Raw genomic sequence first — 24,159 nt, 5'->3', positions numbered from 1 at the left:
CTTGGGCTAAAAATCTACCTCAAAATTTTAGGAAGTGTTTTAAATTATCCATAACCAAAAACAATCTTCATAATCATAGCTATATATACTATATCAATCTATCTGACCATTTGAGTGATGGCGTAGTTAACAGTATTGTTACTGTCTGCCATCACTAGCTGACTTCTAGCAACTGCAAGCTTCATTCTGCCCCAGCTGGAGCAAGTCAATCCCAGTGCATGTACTTAAGAAAATCTAGATCCCTGCGCTGAGGTTCAGTAAAGCAGTGTGATTGGTGGAACTTACCCAGTGAGAGAAACATCCAGTCAAGCATCTGTCAATGACAGAAGGTAGTGTTTCACGTCATGACGTGTTCTTGGATGGCACAGAGAATGTTTGCACTGGATGTTGAATTTAGTATGCCTAATCTGCTTTATCTAAATTGTGTGGCAGGTGACTCCTATCAAACTTGTTATTACCCAGAGGAAGGGAGTTGTGTACAGATAAAAAATTAGACATCTACTACAGATATCTTCAGTACATGCGGAGGAACTGATCTTATTCCTAGCTGAGGACAGGTGTAATCCTGCCCATGCCAGGCACCCTCGAGGAAACCTGCCCAGAGAAGCTCGAGTGATTCCCTTTATTTCATTTGAGAGAGGACTGCCCACCCTCACTTATACCAAAAAAATCCTCCATGGACAGAACCCCGACTGCACTTAAAGGAAGACTGTCCTCAATGGAAAGAACCCAGCCTGCCAGCTCAGTCAGCACCTGATTAATGGGAAAGAAAGTCCTTCTAAACTTAACACTTTCCTTCACACATGCCAATTACCAGATGATCTAGAAAGATGCTGGGGGAACTCACAACTACTGAGGGATTGCTAAGTCTAGAGACATTGGATTAATGAGTAAACAAAGGAAGATTACAAAACTTGCAGTGAAATCCATCTCAAAAGATGGAAACCAAGATAAACCATCAGAATAATGTAGCTGACCCAATTAAGATGTCCTACCCAGCTCAAACTGATGGAGCTTCTGAACGCCCCTTTGTGTGGGCATGGGATAATAGGTACTTATAGAGCTCAGATAGGTCAAGGTGAGTAGTATGTCTCATGTTTCTCTCTGTTTAAAAAAGGACAGTGTCAGAATATCACATTGAAGTCACAGGGAAATTACTCTTAGGCGAGCAATCATATTCTAATCTGTACTCTAAATAAAGCTCCATTCCAGAGGAGGGTGTAGAGAGATTTGGGATGACCATATGGCCCTTAGCAGTGTGGGAAATTACTCTTATTGTTCAAAAACTAGGATAACATCACATAGTCTGTGTTTTGAGTGTCCAAAAGTTGAAGCTACCAGACCCATAAGAGAAAATTAAAGGAAAAGATGTTTAGGGATCCAAAATCTGAGGTAGGAAAAAAAAAAAGCCAGATCCAGAGATCTAATACAGAATTATGTGGCTAACTTGGAACCAGGCTTCAGTAGCTGGAATATGGCCAGAATTATCAAAGCAGAAGTTATGCTGATCCAGACATAATTACACAAGCCATCTGCTTTTCTGATGTTATTTCTCCCCTTCATGGTTGGTCCTAGAGATAATGCTCTGAAAATGCCCAGTTCACTGATAAAGTATGTTCTGGCTAAGTCAGGCCCTAGCCAAGGCTCTGGCCAAAGTGGTCTTCCTCAGAGCAATGGAAGGACATAAGTATTCTATAGCACTGGGGAGCATAAGAGAAGGCACAAAGATGATGCTGAATAGATATTTGTTGGGTGAGTTTATTTAACTTGAGGAGCCCAGACAAAGGCACAAAGCAGATGATCAATGGATATTTGTTGAATGAATGGTGGTATTCAACAGCTGGTGGAATATGCAAGTAGATGGTGGATGGTGGGAATAATAAGAGTTGAGGCTAAGGAGGTGGTTATTCACGGAAGGAACTACTAAAGAATTTATACTTTATCCTAAGGATAGAGGGGAGCCCTTGAATGGTATTAAGATGAGGTGTGAAATAATCCTATTTAAAATATTGAAAGAAGGACTTCCTTGGTGGCCCAGTGGTTAAGAATCCGCCTGCCAACGCAGGGGACACAGGTTCTATCCCTGGTCCTGGCAGATCCCACATGCCGCGGAGCAACTAAGCCCATGCGCCACAACTACTGAGCCTGCGCTCTAGAGCCTGCGAGCCACAACTACTGAAGCCCGTGCGCCTAGAGCTCGTGCTCCACAACAAGAGAAGCCACCACAATGAGAAGCCTGCGTGCAGCAACAAAGACCCAACACAGCCATAAATAAATAAATAAATTTAGTTTTTAAAAAAATAAATACTTAATTTTTTTCAGTAGTGGCTCACAGGCTCAGTAGTTGTGGCACAGGGGCTTAGTTGCTCTGCGGCATGTGGGATCTTCCCAGACCACAGCTCTATCTTCCCAGACCACGGCTCGAACCCACGTCCCCTGCATTGGCAGGCAGATTCTCAACCACTGGGCCACCAGGGAAGCCCAAAAATAAAGTATTGAAAGATTGCTCTGGCTACTACGAAATGAATGAGCACAAAGGCCGGGGAAGATGCCATAAAACTATTGCAATAATCTAGTTGAGACGTGAGAAAAAGGAAGCAGAAGCAGGAATGGGTCTTCTGTGATTAGATGTCAACTGATTCCCTGGGTTCTTACTCAAAAGACTATTATCTGAAAGGCTCTGTCTCTTCCTTCAGCAAATGCAGGGGTACCTGATCAGCAGTCTCCACCTCGGTGCCACAGGCCTGCATCAGGCTTCGTGTCACATGTGCCCCATTGATCACAGATTTGTTGGCTATGGAAATGAATGTTAATCTGGTGACTGTTCTGGAAACTTGGGGAAAGGAGAGAACTTTAACTAAAAAATGCCAATGTTTAGACTTCTTGTTGAGTCCTTGGCTAAGGATAAACCTTCCCTGAATTTGCTTTTCCCCACCCACCATACCCCAGTAAAATAAAGGACTTATAAGGCTCAGTTGTTGAGTCAGAGCTTGCTTCAGTCCCTAGCATCTTCTATAACCCCAACAGTATTGCAGCTCCATCAGCCATGAAGAAGAAATAGCAATGTAATTACAAATGTCATTTACATCCTACAACATTGCTGCTTTACTGGGAGCCCTGGAACCTAGGAAAACAAATTTCTGTCATTAATCTGCTCATAGTTCTATAAACAGGCTGTTCACATTCCTTCTTCTGCACCTCTTCTCCCTCTGTACTCCGTCCTTAGATAGTCCACACCCCTGTTCTGTTTCTATAAAAATAATGTTCATCCTCAGGACCCAAATGAAACTTTGTTCCCTCAAAGATGCCTTCCTCCGGACAATACACATTCTGAGGGATAGCTTTCTCTGAATTCCTGCTGATGACCTCTTGGTATCTACTGAAAGAGAAAGCAAGCGAGAGATACTGAACAGGGAAGCCATAGCTCTCAGAGTCACTTTCTATTGGAGAGACAGTTAAGTAATCAGGTGCAGTAAACAGAAAAATGCCCCCCACTAAAGATGTCCGTATCTCAGTTCCCAGAACCTATGACTGTGTATGTTACATGGCGAGAGGGAAATGAGGTTGCAGATGGAGTTAGGATTGCTAATAAGCTGACCTTAAAGAGATTATCTTCGATGATGCAAATGGGCCCATGCAATCACAAATGTCCTTTAAAGTGGAAGACAGAGGCAGAAGAGGAGGTGAGAGCCAGAGAGAGATTGGAAGATGTGGCAATACTGGCTTTGAAGAAGGGGCCATGAGCTAATGAATGAAAGCAGCATCTAGAAACTGAAAAAGTCAAGGAAATGGTTTCCCTGACAGTCTCCAAAGAATGCAGCCCTGATTTTAGTTTTAGTTGTGTGAGAGCTATCTTGGGCTTCTGTCCTCTAGAACTTTAAGATAATGAATCTGTGTTATTTTAAGCCACTCTGTAAAAATTTGTTATAACAGCAACGGGAAACTAATATATGAGATAGCCAGCTTAATGCCTAACAGAATTTAGCTCAGTTATTTTTCTAAAATAAAAAGAGAGAGTGGATATTGAGTAAACTATCACAAACCATTTTTTATATGTAGTGTTATCATACACAAGTATAACTGAATATTCTCAGCCAATGAGAACTAGGGAAACAGAACAAACTGCACTATTAAGAGACCAATGAGCATTAGCAAACCACACTGTCTCTGCTCTCGGCCAACGAGAACTCTACTTTGTTCTCCCCAGTGAGTTTATTTTGCAGTGTGTTGTTCACTCCACTGAGACTTCTCTTTTTACCATTTGCTTTATGCAATATAGCACAATTTTGACCCATAATGGTTGACAATGTTGTGCAAGTGATAGCACCAAGTCAACCACACATGTACACACACACACATAAACACACACACACACATAAACACATACACAGAAAAATGTCCCAGTGGAGACGCTTCAAGGAAGTACTTTCTAGGAAATAGTCCAGAGAACTGAGGCTAAAGAGTAGCAGGGAGAGGGGGTTTGGTGATACATTGACATTGTGAAATCTATCAGAAATGCATCCATGACCTAGAAGAACTGACCATATGTTTAATAGGTGGAAGAAAACATGTCTAGAACACATTATTTTTTTAGGGAATTTGAAAATAACAAAAACCAAAAAACAATTGCCCTCATACAATACTGACAATGTGGTCCTTAGGGATTATGTTATAAGAACCCATATAGCAGAGGCACTTAAGTGACTCTTCCAGGAAGACATCTCAGGCCTGAAGAGGGCATGCATGAGAATATTACTGGCATCAGAGCATAAGGAGTGCTATGGTAAGTAGAGAGGAACAGGGCAGTATTGGAGTAAATAAATGGATTATTTAGCCTATCTAGATAGACCAGGCAGGGAAATACCAGCAGTCAAACAGAGAGAACAGAGTATGCAAAGTGTGAAGATAAGACCCTTTGATACTTTGAATATGCTAATCTGCACTGTTATTTATATTTTTTAGCTTCATCTCGGGTCTCCCCAGCTAAACTGTTGAGGCAAATCCATGCCTTTTACCTCATTACAACCGTGTATTTGCTGAACACTTTTTGAGAAGAAACTGGGAAATTATTAGCTGAAGTTGTGACTTGCTTTTTCCTGATCTGACCCTGCTTTTGCTTTGGTGGCATTTGTTGCCATTTTCCACTTCCCACTTTATGTTCAGCAATACCACAAGGCAATGGTAATTCTGTAGAAACATCTTGTTCTTTTTTGTTTCTTTGCCCTTGCTTGTTTCCTTTCGTGGGAATTTCCTTTCCTCTTTCCTCCCCCTTGTCTGCTGAGTGAGCCCCTGGCCCTCCTTTAAAATGAAGTTCACACCTGATCTGAGCTGCCCTCTCTCCACTGTACTTTCTTTGTTCCTGTAACATGCAACTCTGTTTTTCTTGTTTACTGCATTGCAGTATATTTCCTTTCATGCATGCCTCCCAATTCTGGCTAGACTGGGGCTCTTTTAGTTCAAGAACTGTGTTTCATTCATCACTGTACCCTCAATTCATGTCACAGTCCCTAGCATTTAACTCATTTGTTATTAATTATTATTTATTTATATTGGTATTATCTCATAATTATTCAATAAATATTTTTGAATGCTTTACTATGTCCTAGGCACCAATCTAGGATCATGCGAACAAGATAGACAAGGCCAGAGCTTACATATAAGTAAAGAAAAAAAATGGCTAGTAAAGAGCCATTATAAATAACAACTTCAGATAGTGATGTACACTGTAAAGAACAAAACAGGGTAATATGATATGTGTTTGTTGAACTGTATTATTGAATTCAGGAGAAATTTCAACACGTGATTTGGCACTGAATTTCAAAAGTCAAACTCTCAGTCTGTATTAGCAACCCTTATTCACGCCTCTATTCACTTCAAATTATTTAATTTCAAAAGAGAAACAAAAAAAAGGACAACAATTTCAAGGCAGAAAGATTCTCAAATCATTCTTCCTTGTCTATCAGCTTGCCTCTGGTGAGAAGAAAACAAAAGTGAAAAGTTAAGATAAATATGACACCAAAATGTTAAATTACACAAACTAAATAGGCAATCAAGCAAAGAAACGCTCAGGAATTAGTGGGTGAATAGAATAGTCATCAGCAGGTATTTATCTAGTGGGACAACTTAAATAGCTTTTAAGAAATTACCTTGAAAAAGATCTTGATTTAACAATGTCAAGGGAAATCTAGTCTTACTTCAGATGCTCCTCTGAGGCATTCTAATAGGCTGGTAGAAAAAAAAAACTAAACGAAACTAAAGCATTAAAAGGAAAGAGAGGAATTCACTGGGAGTTTTCATTTTCAATCCAGCCACTATTTATGTCAACAGGAGCCGTCTACATGGCTATGTGAACGGGAGACACCTCTCTAACACCTTCCACAGTGGCCTCATAAAGAATGGACTCTGTTTCTCTTTCAGTGAACAAGGGTGTAGACCACAGGTCAAGAGATCTCAGTTCTTATTAACACTCTGTCGCTAACGACCTATGTGGTCTTGAATGAGTCACTTCACTTGAAACCTGTGTGAGCCTCAGCTTCATCATCCGTAAACTGCCACCAAATAATCTTCCCCAATCTAAGTGTCTGTGATTCTAAGCCATTAAGAACTTAGTTTCATGTAGAATGTTATTTCTGCTGGTTCAGGGTAGAGTCAAATTCCAAGACTTTAATTTGCATATGTCCTGTGGGCAAGGGTTCCACATTACTCAGTATTACCAATCAAACTGTCTTGGACCAATATGACCATGTCATTTCTGCATAGTAAAAGATCTGACTCAAAGTCTCTTTTTCCTAATGAGAATGCAGGCACTCCTCTCTTTGCATGGTAGTCCAGGACCATAAAAGTGATTGTGAAGCTGATACTGTGCAGAGTGATCTTTAATATTTAATAGTGGATATTGTAATTGTTCTTCAATCCTTAAAAGTTTTTGTCAAAATATTATATATAAAACTCCTGGAGGAAAACATAGGAAGAACACTCTTTGACATAAATCACAGCAAGATCTTTTTTGATCCACCTCCTAGAGTAATGGAAATAAAAACAGAAATAAACAAATGGGACCTAATGAAACTTCAAAGCTTTTGCACAGCAAAGGAAACCATAAACAAGACGAAAAGACAACACTCAGAATGGGAGAAAATATTTGCAAACGAATCAACGGACAAAGGATTAATCTCCAAATATATAAACAACTCATTCAGCTCAATATTAAAGAAACAAACAACCCAATCCAAAAATGGGCAGAAGATCTAAATAGACATTTCTCCAAAGAAGACATACAGACGGCCAAGAAGCACATGAAAAGATGCTCAACATCACTAATTATTAGAGAAATGCAAATCAAAACTACAATGAGGTATCACCTCACACTGGTCAGAATGGGCATGATCAGAAAATCTACAAACAACAAATGCTGGAGAGGGTGTGGAGAAAAGGGAACCCTCTTGCACTGTTGGTGGGAATGTAAATTGATACAGCCACTATGGAGAACAATATGGAGGTTCCTTAAAAAACTAAAAATAGAATTACCATATGACCCAGCAATCCCACTACTGGGCATATACCCAGAGAATACCATAATTCAAAAAGACACATGCACCCCAATGTTCAGTGCAGCACTATTTACAATAGCCAGGTCATGGAAGCAACCTAAATGCCCATCAACAGACGAATGGATAAAGAAGTTGTGGTACATATATACAATGGAATATTACTCAGCCATAAAAACTAACGAAATTGAGTCATTTGTTGAGACGTGGATGGATCTAGAGACTGTCACACATAGTGAAGTAAGTCAGAAAGAGAAAAACAAATATCGTATATTAACGCATGTATGTGGAACCTAGAAAAATGGTACAGATGAACCGGTTTGCAGGGCAGAAGTTGAGACACAGATGTAGAGAACAAACGTATGGAAACCACGGGGGGAAAACTGTGGTGGGGTGGGGATGGTGGTGTGCTGAATTGGGTGATTGGGATTGACATGTATACAGTGATGTGTATAAAATTGATGACTGATTAAAAAAAAATATTAAAAGCCTTATTACCCTCAATTATAAATATATCAAGTGATGAAAAGTAGTAAAAATAATATATATTTAGTACAGTGTAATTTAGAAAACTTAGAGACATTGAGAATTAAAGCACTGTATTTTTTTTAATTAATTTTTATTGGAGTATATTTATTGATTTACAATGTCATGTTAGTTTCTGCTGTACAGCAAATTCAATCAATTATACATATACATATATCCACTCTTTTTAGATTCTATTCCCATATAGGTCATTACATAGTATGAGTAGAATTCCCTGTGCTATACAGTAGCTTATTAGTTATGTATTTTATATACAGTAAGTCAGACAAAGATATATGATATCGCTTATATGTGGAATCTAAAAACAACGGTACAAATGAATCTATTTACAAAACAGAAATAGAATCACAGATGTAGAAAACAAACTTACAGTTACCAAGGAGGAAAGGGGGGAGGATAAACTGGGAGATTGGGATTGACAAAGCCTTGTATTTTTTGCAAGAAAATTATCAAGAGTTCCTAGAACAGTGCTTCCCTTCTTCTCATGATGTAACCTACAAAATAGAGTGAGCTTCTTTTTTATATCTTGGTAAATTGTCATATATCTTTCAAAGTTTGGATCAGTTTCCAATATTTTACCCTTTGCACTTTCGATGTTATGAAATATCTATGAGAGTTTCTTTAATTTGAGAGTTTTTACTGGTATCGCTTCCTCTAGGATATCTTCATCCTTTTTATCACAACCACTTTAAGTTGGCCTTCACTCAGTTTCTCTGGCTTCATAAGTGGCCTCTCAAATGGTGGCAGTGCCAACACTCCCAAGGTCAGCTCTTTGATCTATAACTCCATTTATGTTCAATTTGAACCTCTCTTCCAGCACTATCACTTTCTTTTTCTTTCCTGCACTTTCATCTTTATTGTCCAATTCTCTTTTTGGATTATCCATTTTTGTAAAAAGGCATGTGGATTCATCACTGGGAGACAAAGATGAAGGATGCAACACACCTACATGCCTTGCTGTCTGTGCACAAACTAAAGAATAGATGTGCAGGGACCAATCACCATAGACTCTGGAAGAGGTGAATAATTGGCCACTGACCATGATGTGCATCTCTTATTTGCTTAGTGATTTGTGCTACCAGCAAAGTTTGTTCCACATGCAATTATTCACAGTTAATATGGTAGTTAATGTGATAACTGGAATTTGAACCATATTTTCAGGACTGGCCTTACTTAACACCAGCTATGGTAACTGTAATTCATGCATATCAGAACCATGCAAAGCAAAACCAATACAGCCAAGATAGTTTTTTGCATTCCTCTTGTCAATCTAGATAAGGCCATCTCAAAAATTCCTTTTCTTATATATCTGTCTTATTCTTTAAATCATCTTTTTTTTTTCTCCCAACACCTTAAAGTTACCACAGAAAATCTCTCTTCCAATTCTTTATCTCCTCTCTTCCCTCACATTCTTCCAAAACAAGACAAAAATAAGAAATGGTCTTAATCATATCTTATAAAAATAAAAGTAGAAGTGGAGAAATACCTGAATCAAAGAAAAGGGAAGTCATGTGATAACTATAAAAATAAGAAAAGTTCTTTGACCTCTAAGCTTCCTGAATACACTTCTAAGTTTTTTTAGAATTTCTAAAAAGTCTACACCTATTTCCCAATTTGGTTTTAATTAAATTTACTCTTCTCAAAATGCATGAAGATTTTTATATGTTACAAATATGCAATATTTCAGCTACTCTGTGAATTCAATGAACTCATGTGGATAGGCCAGGGGACCTCACTGTTATTTATAATACTGTTATATTCACCAAACATCAAAATTCAAGTTACAAGTGAACTTTCAGAGCACAACCCATCAGAAAGTGGAGGGTTTCTCTAAAATCAGAATAGCAAGAGGGTGTTTCCCTGTAGCAACAAGATACATATTCCTCTAAGACACAAAGGAGACCACATTTATTTTTACGGGTTTAAATTTAAATTTTCCCTTTTATTCTCTTTAAAATATTTTATTCTCTCTCATTGTGATTTAGCATAGGATGACAGCCTGTTCGCTCATCGCTGCATGTATAACCTTCTGTCCCAACTTTAGAGGGATATATTCCATATAGGAAAGAGTCACTAGAAAGACTTTCAGAATGTTTATGAGTCACTTTACATTTTCATTAATAGCAAACAATTTTGGTACATGACTACATGACAGTGGCGTTCTGGGAGAATAATTCTGTCCAAGTTGCCATGTTATGATAGCTGAAATATGAATCTGAATGATAATGATTTCTGAAGCCATCTTAAGCAAGGCATCTGAAGTCAAATTTTCAGTTGGTTAATAGAAGCTAGAATTCAAGAAGGCAGCCAGAAAGCCTCCAGGCCTTAAACTTTCTGAATCACTGAGTTCCCAGCCAACCTCATAATGATTCCAACCTGCCCTAATGATGACATGGGAAGAGGGGAAGTCCCAAACCATCTGAATCGAGAAGAACCCAGGAGAATGGAAGCAATCTGAGATTCTCACAGGGCACTGAATTTGAGGAGAAAGGTGAAAAAAAGAAATATATTATAGGTAGAGATGGGACAATTCTGGCTGGGAGGGGCAATATATGAGTTAGAACAGAGCTACATAGCAGGAGTTTAATGAAGACTAGTAGGGTCTCTCAGGTAGGTTGGTTTTCCACTCCAGTGCTAAGACAAAAAGAACCATGCCAGTCTCACAGGCTTAGAATAGCAACCATTCTGATTAGAAACCAGAATGTCAAAGCACTACCTGAACAAAAAGAATTAAACTCTGAGGTTGGGGTCATGAGGTCATTATCTTTTCAACCCTAAATTTTTCTGTCAGGTTTTAGACAGCTCTGGGAGTGGGTGATATGATCTCACCAAAGGATACCAGAGTTGTCTAGGTGAATACCACCGTAACAAAGACAGAAACAGAAATCATAGATCTCCCTATTATTGCACAAGCGAAGAGATGTGCTTTGCACTATGCTAGATCTGGTCCATGTTTCCACTCTTCAGCCATGCCCAGCCTAGACCGGAACCAGACCAATTACTCAGACAAAATAATACCAAATTCTAAGTGAACACCCAGTGATCTAACTACATTCCTCTCCAAGTCTACTTATCTCTTTTTCTAAGATTGCTAGTATGCTCACAAAAGGTTCCAAATTTGTACTTTATTTTCTCCTGAATTATTCATCACCTTTTTCTAGCATATCTGGACTGCAACACATTAGAATTATATCTTGAACTATTTCTCCTTATTTCTCATTTCCTCCAGGGAAAGGTGTTTCTCTTTAGCCTCTGAGCATACCTGTCAAAGAGCAGCATTCAGTGATAAGAATAATCATTTAATATGCTCTTCTAGAGAGAGTCTGCAATTCCCCAGAAAATAAAATTCTACATCATAAGAAGCTATAGAGGACAGTGAAATTAGTTTGAAGCAAGGCCTAAAGCAAGAAGAAAAAAAAAATGCCTTCACTAACTTTTGTTTTCATTCTTTAATATTTATTACCAGATGTTAGTTTGAGGCACTCACCTCCCATCTGGCAGTCAGTATATGAAGTTAGGGCATCTGATGCAGTGAGAACATCCATACTCTTTTATCTGTGATATTTGTTTAAACTGGTTCTGTTTCTGCACTTGACATACTCTATTGGCAAGGGCAAGGAAAATTATCACACATAAAATGCTAAGAATGCCCTTCAGTTCTTCCCCTCAATTCCTCCCTTTATATACATGTATGTATCATGTGCATAAGCACCACATGTGTAACACACAGACACACACTCCTATACATGTCTTCCAATAGCACCAGGCATCCTCCTGGATGTGTTTAACAACCATGATACGTCTAATACTGTACTGCATATAATGTGGGAAGTATAAAAGAAGTATAAGTGGTTCTTCTCTACTTGGGACTTATAACCTAAATGAGGAGACAAGTACTATTTGGGTGTATAAGATGGTAAAACATACCCACTCGAAAAAACCTACAGTTGTCCTCCTGTGTGTATCCTTTACTACTTACACAGAACACTTCTGACACTTCTGGTCATCAAATGTGTGGGGGGTTTTCCCTCACTAAGCAATTCTCAATGACACTAGCTGTGTGTCCTACAGTTTAACTCAATTCTGACACTATCTACCTGGAAATAGTTTCAAATCCCACAGGCTAAGGGCTCAGTCCCACAAGACTGCTGCACCCCACTTCAGATGCCAATCACAAGAAGTAGGTCCCCGGATTACCCACAACTTTTGTCCAACTTGGCTACAAATCAGAAGTTCCCACAACCCTCTCCTTGGGTTTGACTAAGTTGCTAGAGTGGCTCACAGAACTCAGGGAAACACATTTACCAGTTATTAAAGGGTATGATAAAGGATCCAGATGAAGAGCTAGATGAAGAGATACACAGGACGAGATCTGGAAGGGTTACAGGTGCAAGAGCTGCTGTCCCTGTGGAGGTGGGGGTCCATCACCCTCCCCTTACATGGAAGTTTTCACTGAACTGGAAGCTCATTGAGCCCCTACTATTGGGATTTTATGGAGACTTCCTCATGTAGTCATGGTCAATTATTAACCATGACTATTTCCAACCCTTCTCCCCTCTCTAGAGAAGTTGGGGTGGGGGAAGGAAGGGCTGAAAATCCAAGCTTCTAATCATGCCTCAGTCTTTCTGGTGACCAGCCATCATCCAAGAGCCATCCAGGAGCCCACCCAGAGTCACCTCATTAGACTAAAAGATGCCCCTAGTGGCTCTTATCACTAAGGAATTTACAAGGGTTTCAGGAGCTCTGTGCCAGGAACTGGGGGCAGAGATCAATGCATTTTTTTCCTGTTACCTCACACCCTCAAATATCTATTAGTGATCAATTTGTCTGGGTCTTAAGAAATTCATCTGCTAGTTTTGGAGAGGAGATGTAGAGTGAGATGTCTGCTAAGAGAAAAAAAGGTGTTAGGAAGACCTGTTTCCCATAAGACTACTTTGACCAAAAGAGTCTGAAGAATATCATCAAATCTTGTTTTGATCCTGTTTCATAGTACCCTGACACACAAAGAATACCACTGGCTTAAGGTTTAAAATATTAAGCTGGCCAAATGAAAGACAGTGTCAGTTTGTAACTCCTAAACTAAATAATTTTTTATATTTATAGTATACGAAGAAATAGTATACGAATGATTTGATTTTCTCTCTAAATCCAGTTCACCACGGTTTGGAAATTCCAGTGGACTTGTAGTACATAGTATCTGGGATCATAGCTGAAAGCCAGTCTGAGCCTTTATGTGCCATGTGTTAGCCTCTGTCTAATTCACCTGTGTAGGTCATGGTTCTTCCACTTCAACTCTCTAGAGACTGAAGGTACTAAAGAAAATCTATGGAGATCAAAATATTTATATCTTAGAGTTTACTCTCAACTCTCTCTATCTGCACTATGTTTTGAGAGCCTGTTTCAAGATCAGTGGCCCCCATCCTCCAAAACATGCATTGCCATGCTTAGTCAATGAATGTTTACAGGATTAGTTTGAACGCAACTAACCTTATTACTTATTTATGCAAAGTTCAACTGGATGACATTTTTTAAAGATCGAATACAGCAATCAATGAGACACACAAGTGACTTCTGGATAATTTCGCTACTGCTCTGAAAAAGAAATAGAGGAAAAGCTATTCTCTAATGAGCAGGAAGTGGGAGGGACATCCTTTATTCCATATAGGCCCCAACATTTTTTCTTTGGGGACCAGAAAATGATGACTGGCAGATTCTAAGACAGTAGTTCTCAACCTTGGGTGTCCATTAAAATCACATGAAGAGTTTGTGGTTTTTGGTTTTTTTTGTTTTTTTAACAATAATGTCTTGGCTACACTACTGGCAGAGATCTTCATTTAATTGGTCTGGGGTAAGGTCCAGATATAACCATTTGTCGAAAGCTCTCTAAGTGATGCCAATGCACAGCCAAAGTTAAAAATCACCGCTATTCTAAGACGACGCTTTGACAGATCATATACTTTCTCAATATGCCCAACAAACACCTTATAAGTGGTCCTGCTAAGGCCTTTCCATTCCTGTAGCTAGGTGAGAGTTAATTTGGGGTTGCTATCCTTCAAGAAAAAAAAAATGTTTTCCACTCTGGAGTACTCAAAAAGTCTCTTATATGTGAGCCCTCCCTTGACCCAAGCTTCAGAAAAGGCCTACAGGGCTTGTGAAATCTAGTCAGCACTCTCCAAGTGAGGCAACACATTTCTTATGCAAGTGAGTTAGCCTAAATAACAATTATTAGCCACAAATGTGACAACTACTGTAAACAGTGGACTATCTTTTATCTTGGGTTTTTTTTTTTAAACATCTTTTTTGGAGTATAATGGCTTTACAATGGTATATTCTTTTCTGCTTTATAACAAGGTGAATCAGCTATATGTACACATATATCCCCATATCCCCTCCCTTGTATCTGTCCCACCCTCCCTATCCCACCCCTCTAGGTGATCACAAAGCACAGAGCTGATCTCCCTGTGCTATGCAGCTGCTTCCCGCTAGCTATCTATTTTACATTTGGTAGTGTATATATATATATCCATGCCACTCTCCCACTTCGTCCCAGCTTACACTTCTCCCTCCCAGGGCACTCAAGTCCATTCTCTACGCCTGCGTCTTTCTTCCTGTCCTGCCCCTAGGCTCTTCAGAACCTTTTTTTTTTTTTTTTAGATTCCATATATATGTTAGCATACGGTATTTGTTTTTCTCTTTCTGACATACTTCACTCTGTATGACAGACTCTAGGTCCATCCACCTCACTACAAATAACTCAATTTCATTTCTTTTTATGGCTGAGTAATATCCCATTGTAAATATGTGCCACATCTTCTTTATCCATCCATCTGTTGATGGACACTTAGGTTGCTTCCATGTCCTGGCTACTGTAAATAGAGCTGCCATGAACATTGTGGTGCATGACTCTTTTTAAATGATGGTTTTCTCAGGCTATATGCCCAGTAGTGGGATGGCTGGGTCGTATGGTAGTTCTATATTTGTAGTTTTTTAAGGAACCTCCATACTGTTCTCCATAGTGGCTGTATCAATTTACATTCCCGCCAACAGTGCAAAAGGGTCGCCTTTTCTCCACACCCTCTCCTGCATTTAGTGTTTGTAGATTTTTTGATAATGGGCATTCTGACTGGTGTGAGGTGATACCTCATTGTAGTTTTGAATTACATTTCTCTAATGATTAGTGATGTTGAGCATCCTTTCATGGGTTTGTTAGCAATCTGTATATCTTCTTTGGAGAAATGTCTATTTAGGTCTTCTGCCCATTTTTTGGATTGGGTTGTTTGCTTTTTGGTACTGAGCTGCATGAGCTGCTTGTAAACTTTGCAGGTTAATCCTTTGTCAGTTGCTTCATTAGCAAATATTTTCTCATATTCTGAGGGTTGTCTTTTCGACTTCATTATGGTTTCCTTTGCTGTGCAAAAGCTTTTAAATTTTATTAGGTCCCATTTGTTTATTTTTCTTATTTCCATTTCTCTTGGAGGTGGGTCAAAAAGGATCTTGCTGTAATTTATGTCATACAGTGTTCTGCCTATGTTTTCGTTTAAGGGTTTTACAGTGTCTGGCCTTACATTTAGGTTTTTAATCCATTTTGAGTTTATTTTTGTGTATGGTGTTAGGGAGTGTTTTAATTTCATTCTTTTACATGTAGCTGTCCAGTTTTCCCAGCACCACTTATTGAAGAGGCTGTCTCTTTTCCATTGTATTTTCTTGTCTCCTTTATCAAACATAAGGTGACCATATATGCATGGGTTTATCTCTGGGCTTTCTATCCTGTTCCATTGATCTATATTTCTGTTTTTGTGCCAGTACCATACTGTCTTGATCACTGTAGCTTTGCAGTATAGTCTGAAGTGCAGGAGCCTGATTCCTCCAGCTCCGTTTTTCTTTCTCAAGATTGCTTTTGCTATTCGGGTCTTTTGTGTTTCCACACAAATTGTGAAATTTTTTGTTCTAGTTCTGTGAAAAATGCCATTGGTAGTTTGATAGGGATTGCACTGAATATGTAGATTGCTTTGGGTAGTATAATCATTTTCACAATGTTGATTCTTCCAATCCAGGAACATGGTATATCTCTCCATCTGTTTGTATCATCTTTAATTTCTTTCATCAGTGTCTTATAGTTTTCTGCATACAGGTCTTTTGTCTCCTTAGGTAGGTTTATTCCTAGGTATTTTATTTTTTTGTTGCAATGGTAAATGGGAGTGTTTCCTTAATTTCTCTTTCAGATTTTTCATCATTAGTGTATAGGAATGCAAGAGATTTCTGTGCATTAATTCTGTATTCTGCTACTTTACCAAATTCGTTGATTAGCTCTAGTACTTTTCTAGTAGCATCTTTAGGATTCTCTATGTATAGTATCATGTCATCTGCAAACAGGGACAGCTTTACTTCTTCCTTTCCGATATGGATTCCTTTTATTTCTTTTTCTTCTCTGACGGCTGTGGCTAAAACTTCCAAAACTATGTTGAATAATAGTGGTGAGAGTGGACAACCTTGTCTTGTTCTGATCTTAGAGGAAATGGTCTCAGTTTTTCACAATTGAGAACAATGTTGGGTGTGGGTTTGTCATATATGGCCTTTATTATGTTGAGGTAAGTTCCCTCTATGCCTACTTTCTGGAGGATTTTTATCATAAATAGGTGTTGAATTTTGTCAAAAGCTTTTTCTGCATCTATTGAGATGATCATATGGTTTTTCTCCTTCAATTTGTTAATATGGTGTATCACGTTGATTGACTTGCGTATACTGAAGAATCCTTGCATTCCCGGGATAAACCCCACTTGATCATGGTGTATCATCCTTTTAGTGTGCTGTTGGATTCTGTTTGCTAGTATTTTGTTGAGGATATCTGCATCTATGATCATCAGTGTTACTGGCCTGTAGTTTTCTTTGTGACATCTTTGTCTGGTTTTGGTATCAGGGTGATGGTGGCCTCATAGAATGAGTTTGGGTGTGTTCCTCCCTCTGCTATATTTTGGAAGAGTTTTGAGTGGGGTAGGTGTTAGCTCTTCCCTAAATGTTTGATAGAAATCACCTGTGAAGCCATCTGGTCCTGAGCTTGTGTTTGTTGGAAGATTTTTAATCACAGTCTCAATTTCAGTGCTTGTGATTGGTCTGTTCATATTTTCTATTTCTTCCTGGTTCAGTCTCGGAAGGTTGTGCTTTTCTAAGAATTGTCCATTTCTTCCAGGTTGTTCATTTTATTGGCATATAGTTGCTTGTAGTAATCTCTCATGATCCTTTGTATTTCTGCAGTGTCAGCTGTTACTTCTCCTTTTTCATTTCTAATTCTATTGATTTGTCTTCTTCCTTTTTTTCTTGATGATTCTCGCTAATGGCTTATCTCGCTAATGGTTTATCTTCTCAAACAACCAGCTTTTAGTTTTATTGATCTTTGTTATTGTTTCCTTCATTTCTTTTTCATTTATTTCTGATCTGATCGCTATTTCTTTCTTTCTGCTAACTTTGGGGTTTTTTTGTTCTTCTTTCTCTAATTGCTTTAGGTGTAAGGTTAGGCTGTGTATTTGAGATGTTTCTTGTTTCTTGAGGTAGGATTGTATTGCTATAAACTTCCCTCTTAGAACTGCTTTTGCTGCATCCCATAGGTTTTGGGTTGTCATGCTTTCATTGTCATTTGTTTCTAGGTATTTTTTGATTTCCTCTTTGATTTCTTCAGTGATCTCTTGGTTATTAAGTAGTGTATTGTTTAGCCTCCACGTGTTTGTATTTTTTACAGATATTTTCCTGTAATTGATATCTAGTCTCATAGCATTGTGGTCAGAAAAGATACTTGATATGACTTCAATTTTCTTAAATTTACCAAGGCTTGATTTGTGACCCAAGATATTATCTATCCTGGAGAATGTTCCATGAACACTTGAGAAGAAAGTGTATTCTGTTGTTTTTGGATGGAATGTCCTATAAATATCAATTAAGTCCATCTTGTTTAATGTATCATTTAAAGCTTGTGTTTCCTTATTTATTTTCATTTTGGATGCTCTGTCCATTGGTGAAAGTGATGTGTTAAAGTCCCCTACTATGATTGTGCTACTGTCAATTTCCCCTTTTCTGGTTGTTAGCATTTGCTTTGTGTATTGAGGTGCTCCTATGTTGGGTGCATAAATATTTACAATTGTTATATCTTCTTCTTGGATTGATGCCTTGATCATTATGTAGTGACCTTCTTTGCCTCTTGTAATACTCTTTAGTTTAAAGTCTGCTGTGTCTGATATGAGAATTGCTACTCCAGCTTTCTTTTGATTTCCATTTGCATAGAATATCTTTTTCCATCCCCTCACTTTCATTCTGTATGTGTCCCTAGGTCTGAAGTGGGTCTCTTGTAGACAGCATATATATGGGTCTTGTTTTTGTATCCATTCAGCCAGTCTATGTCTTTTGGTGGGAACATTTAATCCATTTACATTTAAGGGAATAATCAATATGTATGTTCCTATTACCATTTTCTTAATTGTTTTGGGTTTGTTATTGCAGGTCTTTTCCTTCTCTTGTGTTTCCTGCTTAGAGAAGTTGCTTTAGCATTTCTTGTAAGGCTGGTTTGGTGGTGCTGAATTCTCTTAACTTTTGCTTGTCTGTAAAGGTTTTAATTTCTCCCTCGAATCTGAATGAGATCCTTGCTGGGTAGAGTAATCTTGGTTGTAGGATTTTCCCTTTCATCACTTTAAGTATGTCCTGCCACTCCCTTCTGGCTTGCAGAGTTTCTGCTGAAAGTTCAGCTGTTAACCTTATGGCGACTCCCTTGCATGTTATTTGTTATTTTTCCCTTGCTGCTTTTAATATTTTTTCTTTGTATTTAATTTTTGATAGTTTGATTAATATGTGTCTTGGAGTGTCTCTCCTTGGATTTGTCCTGTATGGGACTCTCTGCCCTTCTTGGACTTGACTATTTCCTTTCCCATATTAGGGAAATTTTCAACTATAATCTCTTCAAATATTTTCTCAGTCCCTTTCTTTTTCTTCTTCTGGGACCCATATAATTCGAATGTTGGTGTGTCTAATGTTGTCCAAGAAGTCTCTGAGGCTGTCCTCAATTCTTTTCATTCTTTTTCTTTATTTTGCTCTGCCATAGTTATTTCCACTATTTTATCTTCCAGGTCACTTATCCATTCTTCTGCCTTGGTTATTCTGCTATTGATTCTTTCTAGAGAATTTTTAATTTCATTTATTGTGTTGTTCATCATTGTCTGTTTGCTCTTTACTTCTTCTAGGTCCTCGTTAAACATTTTTTGTATTTTCTGCATTCTATTTCCAAGATTTTGGATCATCTTTACTATCATTACTCTGAATTCCTTTTAAGGTAGACTGCCTATGTCCTCCTCATTTGTTTGGTCTGGTGGGTTTTTACCTTGCTCCTTCATCTGCTGTGTGTTTCTCTGTCTTCTCATTTTGCTTAACTTACTGTGCTTGGGGTCTCCTTTTTACAGGCTGCAAGTTCATAGTTCCCATTGTTTTTGGTGTCTGCCCCCAGTGACTAAGTTTAATTCAGTGGGTTGTGTAGGCTTCCTGGTGGAGGGGACCAGTGCCTGTGTTCTGGTGGATGAGGCTGGATCTTGTCTTTCTGGTGGGCAGGGCCATGTCCGGTGGTGTGTTTTGGGATGTCTCTGAACTTATTATGATTTTAGGCAGCCCCTCTGCTAATGCGTGGGGTTGTTTTCCTGTCTTGCTAGTTGTTTGGCACAGGGTGTCCAGCACTGGAACTTGTTGGTCGTTGAGTGGAGCTGGGTCTTAGCATTGAGATGGAGATCTCTGGGAGCCCTTTTCCCGTTTGATATTACGTGGAGCTGGGAGGTCTCTGGTGGTCCAATGTCCTGAACTCAGCTCTCCCACCTCAGAGGCACAGGCCTCACACCCGGCGGGAGCACCAAGACCCTGTTAGCCACACACCATGTGTTTTTTACAAGCACTCTTAAGTAACATCGTGATTGTGTGCGGTACAACTGCAAGGGTAAACAGCCACGGCAGGGCGAGCAGGGTGAACCTTTTATCTTGGTTTTTCAATGAGATTTTCAGGGAAGAAAAACTGCACTCTTGATTTTGTATTTCTTGTCAGCTGGCAATCTGTGGCTTGAAATTCCAAACAACAGTTTTCTGGGGTCTCTGTTAACTTTGTTCTAAACTTTACATAGCTAATTAGAAGTGTTCAAAGGCCTTCATTTTGAACCACTTAGTTAATGATAAATGCATGCCTAATGGGCACCCTTGAAGACAATGTAATGAATCTAAAAGGAAAGCCAAGCAAATTGATTATTATGCAATGACTTGCAAGAGCTCTTTGCAACCAGCTTGTAAATAGCAGAGCACAAAGGTAACAGGACCTGGATGTTGACAGCTCAGATTATTAATGAGGACACCAATTGTGCTATGGATCAAACAGAATTTTTGAAAAGTTAATCTTTGGGGGCTAGGTGAAAATATTCCAGTTTAATGCCATTTAAATGGTACTTTGAAAAATCTTACTTAACCCCCATGAGCTATTTAAACATCTTTGGAAAGGCTAAGGGACAAGAAATAAGAGCTATTGGTTTCTTTGGCTGAGATTTTTTTTTTTTAACATCTTTATTAGAGTATAATTGCTTTACAATGGTGTGTTATTTTCTGCTGTATAATAAAGTGAATCAGCTATACATATACATATATTCCCATATCTCCTCCCTCTTGCATCTCCCTCCCACCCTCCCTATCCCACCCCTCTAGGTGGACACAAAGCACCCAGCTGATCTCCCTGTGCTATGCAGCTGCTTCCCACTAGCTATCTATTTTACATTTGGTAATGTATATGTCCATGCCACTCTCTCACTTCGTCCCAGCTTACCCGTCCCCCTCCCCGTGTCCTCAAGTCCATTCTCTATGTCTACGTCTTTATTCCTGTTCTGCCCCTAGGTTCTTCAGAACCTTTTTTTTTTTTTTTTTTTAGATTCCATATATATGTGTTAGCATACGGTATTTGTTTTTCTCTTTCTGACTTACTTCACTCTGTGTGACAGTCTCTAGGCTAAGATTTGAAAGGTGTCCCTCCCCTAAGAATTCTGTGGCCTTCATGTGCCAGGTGATTATACTAATTAGTGGCGGTTGAGCTGAGCAGAGATTTTTTGCTGTTTTTTAATTAATCATGGTTTTGCATTAGGAATATGGGGGGAATAACAAAGTAGGTACCATCTTGATAATTTCTTAAAGATGTATACTACTTTAATAACCCCCAGATTATTGGGCTCACATTCCAACTATATCCTCTTCCACCCTTGTGGAGTCAAGAGAAGGGAAACGGATGTCACGTAGAGGAGAGAGACTTTGTTTAAAACAAAACTTGGCTCTTCCCAACCCATACCTTTCTTTGTCCCCTTCAGTACTTTCTGTGTGCACACATTCCCACACTGCCTTACATCGGGTTCATTTGGTAGTTCCCACCCCGCCCACCTCCCCCCTTTTCTGATTCAGTAGATGAGAGGAAAGATCCAATAATTTGCATTTCTAACAAGTTCCCAGGTGACGCTGCTGCTGTTGGTCCAGAGACCACACTTTGAGAATCACTGCCCCAGATGTTCATTTATTCCTGATAAATATGGCAACTTGCTACTATTGTCTGAAACATGCCCTATGCCTTTAGACTATAGGTCCACCACTCTCCACAAACCCAATATTAAAACGAAAGGCTCCTGATACTTTCACCTCATTCGCAGGCTCCATCCTCAACAATTTCCTTCAGCTCATCTTATACTCCATTTATTGACACTTTCTTAATTTGCTGTTTCATGGTGCTTGGCACTGAAACAATGCCAATGGTCTGAGCTCTGGGCTTCTCTCCTGCATGGGCATCTCTAATTACACTGTATGCAGTGCCTGTGGGCAACACCTCATTTGACCCAACCAAGGCCCCAGTATCTTTTTCCTGGCACAGGTGTTTGGGGTTCACGTGTGTAAAGTGATATGCCTTTTTAGAGTATATGCTAGAAAACAGAAAATAATAGAATATCAGCATGGGGAAAGACACAAAATTTTAAAGATACTATTACAAATTATAAAGATGCTCAGTTATTTAATGTATACACCTGCCAAAATTCTAATTCTTTCCGGATCAAATAGAAATTCTAAAAGTAGGTTTGATCTGTTTATGGACTTTAAAAGGATCCCTGTTCCAAGCACTGCCCCGCTTTCCTAAGGATGGTCTGCTGCTGAGGGATTAGGTCCAAATCTTAGTTTTGACCCATTTGTGCCTCTCCATAACGTGTGGATTCCCTTCACTCTTTTGGGGGGATATAAGAGGTAAAAGCAGTGTAATATTCCTACCACTGCTCTCTTCAAGAAGGCATTTTGTTCTTTTAACTAAAAGTCACCTCTTCCTCTTCCTGCAGGACTACCACACCATCAGTAAAGTCAGGCTTCTGTCTCCTAATGATCTCAGCATGTTTCAGACACTCATCATCTGCCCTCTACTTGCTGCCTCAGAGCTTTTAACAGCTCAATTCCAGGCCCTCTCAGGAGAGCCCAAATGGGAATTCAGCATTTGGTTGTCTGAGATTAAGGTGACTTACTTCTTTATAGTTCCTGGGCCTGAGTATTTTTACACTCACTCATTTTGTTCAAGTCACTTTTATTATTTCTGCATTAAGACTACTATTCAAAATGGCCTCTTGCCATTTTGCTAAAGTCCCCATCCAAGCATGTGATACAATTATGCCTTAAATTGTGACCATGGAAGTGGTGAACCCCAGTGTGCGTTGGTCTTCTGCACTGATGCAGTGGCGTCAGCCTCCACTATGGCCCCACTGAGTGCCATTATGAGAGGGCGTAGAATTTAGGAGGTAAAAATGAAATATTTTGCAAATAACAGAAGGAATTTAAGGAAACAATATCCCTATTCTTTTTTTGTGTGTGTGTGACTTATTTTCAGCCTTTTATGCTAAGAACCACTGCTGTGCCACTTGATGCACAGAACTTCCTCCAGCCCCACAAGTCTGTCTCTTGATTTCTCTCACTGTCATGGTTCAGACTCCTACCATCTTACTTATGGACCATTACAATTGCTTCCTAATGAACATTCCTGACCTTGGTGTCCTCCAACATAGAGCTTCTCTCCACTTCCCTATCTTTCATGCTACCCCCAGAGTGATTATTCTAAAATAAGAGTACTCTGCTCAGGAGCTTAGTGCTTATAAAGATTTTTAGACAAAATCTAAGTCTACTGGCATTTTATATACAGCCCTTCGTAACCCAGAAGTATCCTTGCTTTCCAGTCCCATGTCCTGTCATTGTCACTTCCATGAATACCTCACCAGCCGCATCACGTCTTCAGCATCACCTTATGCCAGTCTTCCCCTGCTCTCTGTACTGGGCCCCTTGGCCTTTAAATGCAAAATGCAAAATCCAGTGCAAAATGGCATTCCCACATGGGGCTCCACATGGGTCATGTATGTGGTTCCACCTGCCTGAAACAGCCTTCCCCAACTTCTCACCTGGATAATTCCTAAATCACATTCATCTTTTAACTGTATCTTAATAATCATTTCTCAAGCAAGTTTTGCATCAGCACAAAAACAGAGGGAAGAAAAAATGGATATATGTTAATTATGATAAATCAGGTTTTGGCTAGAGTTCCTCAATCCAAAGGCCTTCTTAATTAAAACAAGCTTTTTAGTTATATGAATTTCCCTTATTCAGAGCTACTTGTAAATCCACCCTCCTTGACCTTAACTCCTGATTCAAGACAGCTTATGGAGGTTTTCATCAAATAATACTCATTACTGTAGTAATTTCTGATGCATCTTCCTTGGGAGGACCCCCCTTGAGACCTGGTTAAAGATAAGAAAGTTACATCAAGTTTGGTTTTGAGGGTTGGGAGGTCACAAATGCCAGATTAAACAGTTTGGATTGGTGGGCAAATTCTGTGAATGTTAGCTGGAATAAAAGCAACTAGCTGTTTTAAAGGATGCAAGTGTGTAAGCCCACAATAATTATTTCCAGGGCACTAAAATAACATGCAAAACTGATCACAAAACACATATTTAATATCATCATTGAGAAACAATGGAATAATGAGAAGTGTCAGTAGCCCATA

The 24,159-nt window shown here is 39.1% G+C and overlaps 1 long non-coding RNA gene across 1 annotated transcript in view; it reads left to right on the top strand.

Annotated features, from left to right (window-relative positions):
* Nucleotides 1-24,159, top strand: part of LOC309631496 — a 549,237-nt gene that overhangs the window by 226,474 nt on the left and 298,604 nt on the right. The window lies entirely within an intron of this gene.

The sequence above is a fragment of the Balaenoptera borealis genome (genome assembly GCF_965194805.1).
Source record: "Balaenoptera borealis genome assembly, chromosome: 6".
Classification (NCBI taxonomy): Eukaryota; Metazoa; Chordata; class Mammalia; order Artiodactyla; family Balaenopteridae; genus Balaenoptera; species Balaenoptera borealis.
The sequence above is the reverse complement of the archived record's forward strand: the minus strand, read 5'-3'. Positions and strand labels throughout refer to the sequence as shown.